The following is a 13,021-nucleotide window of genomic DNA, read 5'->3' on the forward strand; positions in this document are numbered from 1 at the left end:
TATTTGGTAGCATTACCTTTAAATTGTTTAACTTGGGTCAAATGTTTTGGGTAGCCTTCCACAAGCTTCCCACAATAAGTTGGGTGAATTTTGGCCCATTCCTCCTGACAGAGCTGGTGTAACTGAGTCAGGTTTGTAGGCCTCCTTGCTCGCACATGCTTTTTCAGTTTTGCCCACAAACCTTCTATGGGATTGAGGTCAGGGCTTTGTGATGGCCACTCCAATACCTTGACTTTGTTGCCCTGAAGCCATTTTGCCACAACTTTGGAAGTATGTTTGGGGTTATTGGCCATTTGGAAGACCCATTTGCGACCAAACTTTAACAAAGCTTTTTTAGCTTTTCAATGTTCTAAATTGATTTGAATTTTAATGAGGGAAATAAGTATTTGACCCCTCTGCATAACATGACTTAGTACTTGGTGGCAAAACCCTTGTTGGCAATCACAGAGGTCAGATGTTTCTTGTAGTTGGCCACCAGGTTTGCCCGGTGCATTGACTCTGTACTGGTGCCCCCTGTATATAGCCTCCACATTGACTCTGTACCGGTACCCCCTGTATATAGCCTCCACATTGACTCTGTACCGGTACCCCCTGTATATAGCCTCCACATTGACTCTGTACCGGTACCCCCTGTATATAGCCTCCACATAGACTCTGTACCGGTACCCCCTGTATATAGCCTCCACATAGACTCTGTACCGGTACCCCCTGTATATAGCCTCCACATAGACTCTGTACCGGTACCCCCTGTATATAGCCTCCACATTGACTCTGTACTGGTGCCCCTGTATATAGCCTCACATTGACTCTGTTCTGGTACCCCCTGTATATAGCTTCCACATTGACTCTGTACCGGTACCCCCTGTAAATAGCCTCCACATTGACTCTGTACTGGTACCCCTGTATATAGCCTCCACATTGACTCTGTACTGGTACCCCTGTATATAGCCTCCACATTGACTCTGTAGTGGTACCCCCTGTATATAGCCTCCGCATTGACTCTGTACTGGTACCCCCTGTATATAGCCTCCACATTGACTCTGTACTGGTACCCCCTGTATATAGCCTCCACATTGACTCTGTACTGCTACCCCCTGTATATAGCCTCCACTTTGACTCTATACTGGTTACCCCTGTATATAGCCTTCACATTGACTCTGTACCGTAATACCCTGTATATAGCCTCCACATTGACTCTGTACCGTAAAACCCTGCATAGATCCTCCACATTGACTCTGTACCGGTACCCCCTCCACATTGACTCTGTACAGTAATACCCTGTATAGATCCTCCACATTGACTCTGTACTGGTGCCCCTGTATATAGCCTCCACATTGACTCTACCGTAACACCCTGTATAGATCCTCTACATTGACTCTGTACTGGTACCCCTGTATATAGCCTCCACATTGACTCTGTACCGTAACACCCTGTATATAACCTCCACATTGACTCTGTACCGTAATACCCTGTATAGATCCTCCACATTGACTCTGTACCGTAATACCCTGTATAGATCCTCCACATTGACTCTGTACCGTAATACCCTGTATAGATCCTCCACATTGACTCTGTACCGTAATACCCTGTATAGATCCTCCACATTGACTCTGTACCGTAATACCCTGTATATAGCCTCCACATTGACTCTGTACCGTAATACCCTGTATATATCCTCCACATTGACTCTGTACCGTAATACCCTGTATAGATCCTCCACATTGACTCTGTACCGTAATACCCTGTATAGATCCTCCACATTGACTCTGTACCGTAATACCCTGTATAGATCCTCCACATTGACTCTGTACCGTAATACCCTGTATAGATCCTCCACATTGACTCTGTACCGTAATACCCTGTATATAGCCTCCACATTGACTCTGTACCGTAATACCCTGTATATAGCCTCCACATTGACTCTGTACCGTAATACCCTGTATAGATCCTCCACATTGACTCTGTACTGGTGCCCCTGTATAGATCCTTCCTTGTTATTTTTCTGCTGCTGTTGAATTTTTTGTTACTTTTATATTCTATTTTTTTACTTGACACTTTTTTTTAAACTTCTTAAATCATTGTCGGTTAGGGGCTTGTAAGTAAGTGTTTCACTGTAAAGTCTTTACCTGTTGTATTTGGCTCATGTGACAATTTTGGGGGATTACATAAAATAAAATATTAAACCGTACATAATATAACAATATTACACGACTACAATACAACATGCATAATACCGCCATACAACGTTATTTCAGTAATACGTAAGTTTAGAATGCTTGTTGCATTCAGCTTCTTACTAGAGATGGACCGTTTTTGTTTTGGGCCCATACCAATGTCCAATATTTTCCTTGCCCCCAAAAAAAAAAAACGATACTGATAACCGATATTTACCATTTTTGCAGCCTTTTAAGCATGTTAAATAGTTGAAACACACACTGACCAAAAGTTATTTTATTGGAATTTACTTATTTTTTTAAATTTTACCTTTATTTAACCAGGCAAGTCAGTTAAGAACAAATTCTTATTTTCAATAACGGCCTAGGAACAGTGGCCTGTTCAGGGGCAGAACGACAAATTTGTACCTTGTCGGCTCGGGGGTTTGAACTTGCAACCTTCCGGTTACTAGTCCAACGCTCTAACCACTAGGCTACCCTGTTGGTTACAGTTTGAAGTAACCTTCCGGTTACTAGTCCAATGCTCTAACCACTAGGCTACCCTGCCGCCCCTCCACTCTAACCACTAGGCTACCCTGCCGCCCCTCCACTCTAACCACTAGGCTACCCTGCCGCCCCTCCCTCTAACCACTAGGCTACCCTGCCAACCCATGTCCCCATTACCTATTTCTTTCACTTACAGCTGTGCTGTTTCGTTTCATTCTCAACCAGCATTTCATCATACATGTTAAGCAGTGAAGTTTCGGCTCTGTCTGTCCGTTTCTGTCTTGTCCAGCTGTGTCTGTAACATTTCAATGTAACCCTGTTTCTTGTCTACATCAAAGTAGCGGTCCTTGTACCTAACATTGAGCATGGCGGCGACACAGTAAAGAGGCTCTGCTGAAGCTTATTTCTCCAGTCAGTTATTCGATTGGCTAGGAGTTCATGTTTCAAACATGTTCTCAAATGCCATTGAAAAAGACAGCAGTGGTATGAGAACCAGCACATTCTTGAGCATGTAATGTGGCTTTCCTCAGTCCGAAATCCTTATCGACCCACTGTGCTGTCAGACTCTGCATGCTCATATCTGGAAAATATGTGTGAAATGCTGGATAATGTATGCCACAAAGAGAAGTATATATTCTGGGTGATTTAAATATTGACATGTTCTCATCAAGCTGCCCACTCAAGAAAAAAACGTCAAACTGTAACCAGCAGGGTAGCCTAGTGGTTAGAGCGTTGGACTAGAGACACCGGAGACACCTGAAACCCCACCTCTTTAAGGAATACCTAGGATAGGATAAAGTAATCCCCCTTAAAGATTTAGATGCACTATTGTAAAGTGGCTGTTCCACTGGATGTCATAAGGTGAATGCACCAATTTGTAAGTCGCTCTGGATAAGAGCGTCTGCTAAATGACTTAAATGTAAATGTAAATGACTAGTAACCGGAAGGTTACTTCAAACTGTAACCAACAGGGTAGCCTAGTGGTTAGAGCGGTGGACTAGTAACCAAGGTTACTTCAAACTGTAACCAACAGGGTAGCCTAGTGGTTAGGGCGTTGGACTAGTAACCGGAAGGTTACTTCAAACTGTAACCAACAGGGTAGCCTAGTGGTTATAGCGGTGGACTAGTAACCGGAAGGTTACTTCAAACTATAACCAACAGGGTAGCCTAGTGGTTAGAGCGGTGGACTAGTAACCAACAGGGTAGCCTAGTGGTTAGAGCGTTGGACTAGTAACCAAAGGTTACTTCAAACTGTAACCAACAGGGTAGCCTAGTGGTTAGAGCGGTGGACTAGTAACCAAAGGTTACTTCAAACTGTAACCAGCAGGGTAGCCTAGTGGTTAGAGCGGTGGACTAGTAACCAAAGGTTACTTCAAACTGTAACCAACAAGGTAGCCTAGTGGTTAGAGCGGTGGACTAGTAACCGGAAGGTTACTTCAAACTGTAACCAACAGGGTAGCCTAGTGGTTAGAGCGGTGGACTAGTAACCTGAAGGTTACTTCAAACTGTAACCAGCAGGGTAGCCTAGTGGTTAGAGCGGTGGACTAGTAACCTGAAGGTTACTTCAAACTGTAACCAGCAGGGTAGCCTAGTGGTTAGAGCGGTGGACTAGTAACCTGAAGGTTACTTCAAACTGTAACCAACAGGGTAGCCTAGTGGTTAGAGCGTTGGACTAGTAACCTGAAGGTTACTTCAAACTGTAACCAGCAGGGTAGCCTAGTGGTTAGAGCGTTGGACTAGTAACCTGAAGGTTACTTCAAACTGTAACCAGCAGGGTAGCCTAGTGGTTAGAGCGTTGGACTAGTAACCTGAAGGTTACTTCAAACTGTAACCAGCAGGGTAGCCTAGTGGTTAGAGCGTTGGACTAGTAACCTGAAGGTTACTTCAAACTGTAACCAGCAGGGTAGCCTAGTGGTTAGAGCGTTGGACTAGTAACCTGAAGGTTACTTCAAACTGTAACCAGCAGGGTAGCCTAGTGGTTGGCGTTGGACTAGTAACCTGAAGGTTACTTCAAACTGTAACCAGCAGGGTAGCCTAGTGGTTAGAGCGTTGGACTAGTAACCTGAAGGTTACTTCCAAACTGTAACCAGCAGGGTAGCCTAGTGGTTAGAGCGTTGGACTAGTAACCTGAAGGTTACTTCAAACTGTAACCAGCAGGGTAGCCTAGTGGTTAGAGCGTTGGACTAGTAACCTGAAGGTTACTTCAAACTGTAACCAGCAGGGTAGCCTAGTGGTTAGAGCGTTGGACTAGTAACCTGAAGGTAACCAATGCCTGTGACTTGGTTCAGGTTATCAGTCAACCAAATCAATTCACTTCTTATTTGTCATGCGCGAATACAGTAGGTGTAGTAGACCTTACAGTGAAATGCTGAATACAACAGGTGTAGTAGACCTTACAGTGAAATGCTGAATACAACAGGTGTAGTAGACCTCACAGTGAAATGTTGAATACAACAGGTGTAGTAGACCTTACAGTGAAATGCTGAATACAACAGGTGTAGTAGACCTTACAGTGAAATGCTGAATACAACAGGTGTAGTAGACCTTACAGTGAAATGCTGAATACAACAGGTGTAGTAGACCTTACAGTGAAATGCTGAATACAACAGGTGTAGTATACCTTACAGTGAAATGCTGAATACAGCAGGTGTAGTAGACCTTACAGTGAAATGCTGAATACAACAGGTGTAGTAGACCTCACAGTGAAATGCCGAATACAACAGGTGTAGGTAGACCTTACAGTGAAATGCTGAATACAACAGGTGTAGTAGACCTTACAGTGAAATGCTGAATACAACAGGTGTAGGTAGACCTTACAGTGAAATGCTGAATACAACAGGTGTAGTAGACCTTACAGTGAAATGCTGAATACAACAGGTGTAGTAGACCTTACAGTGAAATGCTGAATACAACAGGTGTAGTAGACCTTACAGTGAAATGCTGAATACAACAGGTGTAGTAGACCTTACAGTGAAATGCTGAATACAACAGGTGTAGTAGACCTTACAGTGAAATGCTGAATACAACAGGTGTAGTAGACCTTACAGTGAAATGCTGAATACAACAGGTGTAGTAGACCTCACAGTGAAATGTTGAATACAACAGGTGTAGTAGACCTTACAGTGAAATGATGAATACAACAGGTGTAGTAGACCTTACAGTGAAATGCTGAATACAACAGGTGTAGTAGACCTTACAGTGAAATGCTGAATACAACAGGTGTAGTAGACCTCACAGTGAAATGCTGAATACAACAGGTGTAGTAGACCTCACAGTGAAATGATGAATACAACAGGTGTAGTAGACCTTACAGTGAAATGCTGAATACAACAGGTGTAGTAGACCTTACAGTGAAATGCTGAATACAACAGGTGTAGTAGACCTCACAGTGAAATGTTGAATACAACAGGTGTAGTAGACCTTACAGTGAAATGCTGAATACAACAGGTGTAGTAGACCTTACAGTGAAATGCTGAATACAACAGGTGTAGTAGACCTCACAGTGAAATGTTGAATACAACAGGTGTAGTAGACCTTACAGTGAAATGATGAATACAACAGGTGTAGTAGACCTCACAGTGAAATGCTGAATACAACAGGTGTAGTAGACCTTACAGTGAAATGCTGAATACAACAGGTGTAGTAGACCTTACAGTGAAATGATGAATACAACAGGTGTAGTAGACCTTACAGTGAAATGCTGAATACAACAGGTGTAGTAGACCTCACAGTGAAATGTTGAATACAACAGGTGTAGTAGACCTTACAGTGAAATGCTGAATACAACAGGTGTAGTAGACCTTACAGTGAAATGCTGAATACAACAGGTGTAGTAGACCCTACAGTGAAATGCTGAATACAACAGGTGTAGTAGACCTTACAGTGAAATGCTGAATACAACAGGTGTAGTAGACCTTACAGTGAAATGCTGAATACAACAGGTGTAGTAGACCTCACAGTGAAATGCCGAATACAACAGGTGTAGGTAGACCTTACAGTGAAATGCTGAATACAACAGGTGTAGTAGACCTTACAGTGAAATGCTGAATACAACAGGTGTAGGTAGACCTTACAGTGAAATGCTGAATACAACAGGTGTAGTAGACCTTACAGTGAAATGCTGAATACAACAGGTGTAGTAGACCTTACAGTGAAATGCTGAATACAACAGGTGTAGTAGACCTTACAGTGAAATGCTGAATACAACAGGTGTAGTAGACCTTACAGTGAAATGCTGAATACAACAGGTGTAGTAGACCTTACAGTGAAATGCTGAATACAACAGGTGTAGTAGACCTTACAGTGAAATGCTGAATACAACAGGTGTAGTAGACCTCACAGTGAAATGCTGAATACAACAGGTGTAGTAGACCTTACAGTGAAATGCTGAATACAACAGGTGTAGTAGACCTTACAGTGAAATGCTGAATACAACAGGTGTAGTAGACCTTACAGTGAAATGCTGAATACAACAGGTGTAGTAGACCTTACAGTGAAATGCTGAATACAACAGGTGTAGTAGACCTTACAGTGAAATGCTGAATACAACAGGTGTAGTAGACCTTACAGTGAAATACTGAATACAACAGGTGTAGTAGACCTCACAGTGAAATGCCGAATACAACAGGTGTAGGTAGACCTTACAGTGAAATGCTGAATACAACAGGTGTAGTAGACCTTACAGTGAAATGCTGAATACAACAGGTGTAGGTAGACCTTACAGTGAAATGCTGAATACAACAGGTGTAGTAGACCTTACAGTGAAATGCTGAATACAACAGGTGTAGTAGACCTTACAGTGAAATGCTGAATACAACAGGTGTAGTAGACCTTACAGTGAAATGCTGAATACAACAGGTGTAGTAGACCTTACAGTGAAATGCTGAATACAACAGGTGTAGTAGACCTTACAGTGAAATGCTGAATACAACAGGTGTAGTAGACCTTACAGTGAAATGCTGAATACAACAGGTGTAGTAGACCTTACAGTGAAATGCTGAATACAGCAGGTGTAGTAGACCTCACAGTGAAATGCCGAATACAACAGGTGTAGGTAGACCTTACAGTGAAATGCTGAATACAACAGGTGTAGTAGACCTTACAGTGAAATGCTGAATACAACAGGTGTAGGTAGACCTTACAGTGAAATGCTGAATACAACAGGTGTAGTAGACCTTACAGTGAAATGCTGAATACAACAGGTGTAGTAGACCTTACAGTGAAATGCTGAATACAACAGGTGTAGTAGACCTTACAGTGAAATGCTGAATACAACAGGTGTAGTAGACCTTACAGTGAAATGCTGAATACAACAGGTGTAGTAGACCTTACAGTGAAATGCTGAATACAACAGGTGTAGTAGACCTTACAGTGAAATGCTGAATACAACAGGTGTAGTAGACCTCACAGTGAAATGCTGAATACAACAGGTGTAGTAGACCTTACAGTGAAATGCTGAATACAACAGGTGTAGTAGACCTTACAGTGAAATGCTGAATACAACAGGTGTAGTAGACCTTACAGTGAAATGCTGAATACAACAGGTGTAGTAGACCTTACAGTGAAATGCTGAATACAACAGGTGTAGTAGACCTTACAGTGAAATGCTGAATACAACAGGTGTAGTAGACCTTACAGTGAAATGCTGAATACAACAGGTGTAGTAGACCTCACAGTGAAATGCCGAATACAACAGGTGTAGGTAGACCTTACAGTGAAATGCTGAATACAACAGGTGTAGTAGACCTTACAGTGAAATGCTGAATACAACAGGTGTAGGTAGACCTTACAGTGAAATGCTGAATACAACAGGTGTAGTAGACCTTACAGTGAAATGCTGAATACAACAGGTGTAGTAGACCTTACAGTGAAATGCTGAATACAACAGGTGTAGTAGACCTTACAGTGAAATGCTGAATACAACAGGTGTAGTAGACCTTACAGTGAAATGCTGAATACAACAGGTGTAGTAGACCTTACAGTGAAATGCTGAATACAACAGGTGTAGTAGACCTTACAGTGAAATGCTGAATACAACAGGTGTAGTAGACCTCACAGTGAAATGTTGAATACAACAGGTGTAGTAGACCTTACAGTGAAATGATGAATACAACAGGTGTAGTAGACCTTACAGTGAAATGCTGAATACAACAGGTGTAGTAGACCTTACAGTGAAATGCTGAATACAACAGGTGTAGTAGACCTCACAGTGAAATGCTGAATACAACAGGTGTAGTAGACCTCACAGTGAAATGATGAATACAACAGGTGTAGTAGACCTTACAGTGAAATGCTGAATACAACAGGTGTAGTAGACCTTACAGTGAAATGCTGAATACAACAGGTGTAGTAGACCTCACAGTGAAATGTTGAATACAACAGGTGTAGTAGACCTTACAGTGAAATGCTGAATACAACAGGTGTAGTAGACCTTACAGTGAAATGCTGAATACAACAGGTGTAGTAGACCTCACAGTGAAATGTTGAATACAACAGGTGTAGTAGACCTTACAGTGAAATGATGAATACAACAGGTGTAGTAGACCTCACAGTGAAATGCTGAATACAACAGGTGTAGTAGACCTTACAGTGAAATGCTGAATACAACAGGTGTAGTAGACCTTACAGTGAAATGATGAATACAACAGGTGTAGTAGACCTTACAGTGAAATGCTGAATACAACAGGTGTAGTAGACCTCACAGTGAAATGTTGAATACAACAGGTGTAGTAGACCTTACAGTGAAATGCTGAATACAACAGGTGTAGTAGACCTTACAGTGAAATGCTGAATACAACAGGTGTAGTAGACCTTACAGTGAAATGCTGAATACAACAGGTGTAGTAGACCTTACAGTGAAATGCTGAATACAACAGGTGTAGTAGACCTTACAGTGAAATGCTGAATACAACAGGTGTAGTAGACCTCACAGTGAAATGCCGAATACAACAGGTGTAGGTAGACCTTACAGTGAAATGCTGAATACAACAGGTGTAGTAGACCTTACAGTGAAATGCTGAATACAACAGGTGTAGGTAGACCTTACAGTGAAATGCTGAATACAACAGGTGTAGTAGACCTTACAGTGAAATGCTGAATACAACAGGTGTAGTAGACCTTACAGTGAAATGCTGAATACAACAGGTGTAGTAGACCTTACAGTGAAATGCTGAATACAACAGGTGTAGTAGACCTTACAGTGAAATGCTGAATACAACAGGTAGACCTTACAGTGAAATGCTGAATACAACAGGTGTAGTAGACCTTACAGTGAAATGCTGAATACAGCTGGTGTAGTAGACCTCACAGTGAAATGCTGAATACAACAGGTGTAGTAGACCTTACAGTGAAATGATGAATACAACAGGTGTAGTAGACCTTACAGTGAAATGCCGAATACAACAGGTGTAGGTAGACCTTACAGTGAAATGATGAATACAACAGGTGTAGTAGACCTCACAGTGAAATGCTGAATACAACAGGTGTAGTAGACCTTACAGTGAAATGATGAATACAACAGGTGTAGTAGACCTTACAGTGAAATGCCGAATACAACAGGTGTAGGTAGACCTTACAGTGAAATGCTGAATACAACAGGTGTAGTAGACCTTACAGTGAAATGTTGAATACAACAGGTTTAGTAGACCTCACAGTGAAATGTTGAATACAACAGGTGTAGTAGACCTTACAGTGAAATGCTGAATACAACAGGTGTAGTAGACCTCACAGTGAAATGTTGAATACAACAGGTGTAGTAGACCTTACAGTGAAATGTTGAATACAACAGGTGTAGTAGACCTTACAGTGAAATGCTGAATACAACAGGTGTAGTAGACCTCACAGTGAAATGTTGAATACAACAGGTGTAGTAGACCTCACAGTGAAATGCTGAATACAACAGGTGTAGTAGACCTTACAGTGAAATGCTGAATACAACAGGTGTAGTAGACCTCACAGTGAAATGTTGAATACAACAGGTGTAGTAGACCTTACAGTGAAATGATGAATACAACAGGTGTAGTAGACCTCACAGTGAAATGCTGAATACAACAGGTGTAGTAGACCTTACAGTGAAATGCTGAATACAACAGGTGTAGTAGACCTTACAGTGAAATGATGAATACAACAGGTGTAGTAGACCTTACAGTGAAATGCTGAATACAACAGGTGTAGTAGACCTCACAGTGAAATGTTGAATACAACAGGTGTAGTAGACCTTACAGTGAAATGCTGAATAGAACAGGTGTAGTAGACCTTACAGTGAAATGCTGAATACAGCAGGTGTAGTAGACCTTACAGTGAAATGCTGAATACAACAGGTGTAGTAGACCTTACAGTGAAATACTGAATACAACAGGTGTAGTAGACCTTACAGTGAAATGCTGAATACAACAGGTGTAGTAGACCTCACAGTGAAATGCCGAATACAACAGGTGTAGGTAGACCTTACAGTGAAATGCCGAATACAACAGGTGTAGTAGACCTTACAGTGAAATGCTGAATACAACAGGTGTAGTAGACCTTACAGTGAAATGCTGAATACAACAGGTGTAGTAGACCTTACAGTGAAATGCTGAATACAACAGGTGTAGTAGACCTTACAGTGAAATGCTGAATACAACAGGTGTAGTAGACCTTACAGTGAAATGCTGAATACAACAGGTGTAGTAGACCTTACAGTGAAATGCTGAATACAACAGGTGTAGTAAACCTTACAGTGAAATGCTGAATACAACAGGTGTAGTAGACCTCACAGTGAAATGCTGAATACAACAGGTGTAGTAGACCTTACAGTGAAATGCTGAAGACAACAGGTGTAGTAGACCTCACAGTGAAATGCTGAATACAACAGGTGTAGTAGACCTCACAGTGAAATGCTGAATACAACAGGTGTAGTAGACCTCACAGTGAAATGCTGAATACAACAGGTGTAGTAGACCTCACAGTGAAATGCTGAATACAACAGGTGTAGTAGACCTTACAGTGAAATGCTGAAGACAACAGGTGTAGTAGACCTCACAGTGAAATGCTGAATACAACAGGTGTAGTAGACCTTACAGTGAAATGCTGAATACAACAGGTGTAGTAGACCTCACAGTGAAATGCTGAATACAACAGGTGTAGTAGACCTTACAGTGAAATGCTGAATACAGTAGGTGTAGTAGACCTTACAGTGAAATGCTGAATACAACAGGTGTAGTAAACCTTACAGTGAAATGCTGAATACAACAGGTGTAGTAGACCTCACAGTGAAATGCTGAATACAACAGGTGTAGTAGACCTTACAGTGAAATGCTGAAGACAACAGGTGTAGTAGACCTCACAGTGAAATGCTGAATACAGCAGGTGTAGTAGACCTTACAGTGAAATGCTGAATACAACAGGTGTAGTAGACCTTACAGTGAAATGCTGAATACAACAGGTGTAGTAGACCTCACAGTGAAATGCTGAATACAGTAGGTGTAGTAGACCTCACAGTGAAATGCTGAATACAACAGGTGTAGTAGACCTTACAGTGAAATGCTGAAGACAACAGGTGTAGTAGACCTCACAGTGAAATGCTGAATACAACAGGTGTAGTAGACCTTACAGTGAAATGCTGAATACAACAGGTGTAGTAGACCTCACAGTGAAATGCTGAATACAACAGGTGTAGTAGACCTTACAGTGAAATGCTGAATACAGTAGGTGTAGTAGACCTTACAGTGAAATGCTGAATACAACAGGTGTAGTAGACCTTACAGTGAAATGCTGAATACAACAGCTGTAGTAGACCTTACAGTGAAATGTTGAATACAACAGCTGTAGTAGACCTTACAGTGAAATGTTGAATACAACAGGTGTAGTAGACCTCACAGTGAAATGCTGAATACAACAGGTGTAGTAGACCTTACAATGAAATGCTGAATACAACAGGTGTAGTAGACCTTACAGTGAAATGCTGAATACAACAGGTGTAGTAGACCTCACAGTGAAATGCTGAATACAACAGGTGTAGTAGACCTTACAATGAAATGCTGAATACAACAGGTGTAGTAGACCTTACAGTGAAATGCTGAATACAATAGGTGTAGGTAGACCTTACAGTGAAATGCTGAATACAACAGGTGTAGGAGACCTTACAGTGAAATGCTGAATACAACAGGTATAGTAGACCTCACAGTGAATGGTGAATACAACAGGTGTAGTAGACCTCACAGTGAAATGCTGAATACAACAGGTGTAGTAGACCTTACAGTGAAATGCTGAATACAACAGGTGTAGTAGACCTTACAGTGAAATGCTGAATACAACAGGTGTAGTAGACCTCACAGTGAAATGCTGAATACAGTAGGTGTAGTAGACCTCACAGTGAAATGCTG

General features: G+C 41.6%; 1 long non-coding RNA gene across 3 annotated transcripts; it reads left to right on the top strand.

The window, feature by feature from the left end:
- The first annotated feature begins 5,312 nt into the window (after positions 1-5,312).
- LOC127919464 (uncharacterized) lies at positions 5,313-11,470 on the top strand. 3 transcript variants are annotated; one of them, XR_008103044.1, is made up of 4 exons: positions 5,313-5,383; positions 6,564-8,355; positions 9,574-9,611; positions 11,055-11,470. It is a non-coding gene; the product is annotated as an uncharacterized LOC127919464 (long non-coding RNA). The 3 variants fall into 3 exon arrangements; XR_008103043.1 differs by lacking the exon at positions 5,313-5,383 and adding an exon at positions 5,777-5,803 and having other exon boundaries at positions 6,260-8,355; XR_008103045.1 differs by lacking the exon at positions 5,313-5,383 and having other exon boundaries at positions 6,492-6,639; positions 7,250-8,355.
- The last annotated feature ends 1,551 nt before the right edge of the window (positions 11,471-13,021 follow it).

This window comes from Oncorhynchus keta, unplaced genomic scaffold (genome assembly GCF_023373465.1).
Source record: "Oncorhynchus keta strain PuntledgeMale-10-30-2019 unplaced genomic scaffold, Oket_V2 Un_contig_16758_pilon_pilon, whole genome shotgun sequence".
NCBI classification, from domain to species: Eukaryota; Metazoa; Chordata; class Actinopteri; order Salmoniformes; family Salmonidae; genus Oncorhynchus; species Oncorhynchus keta.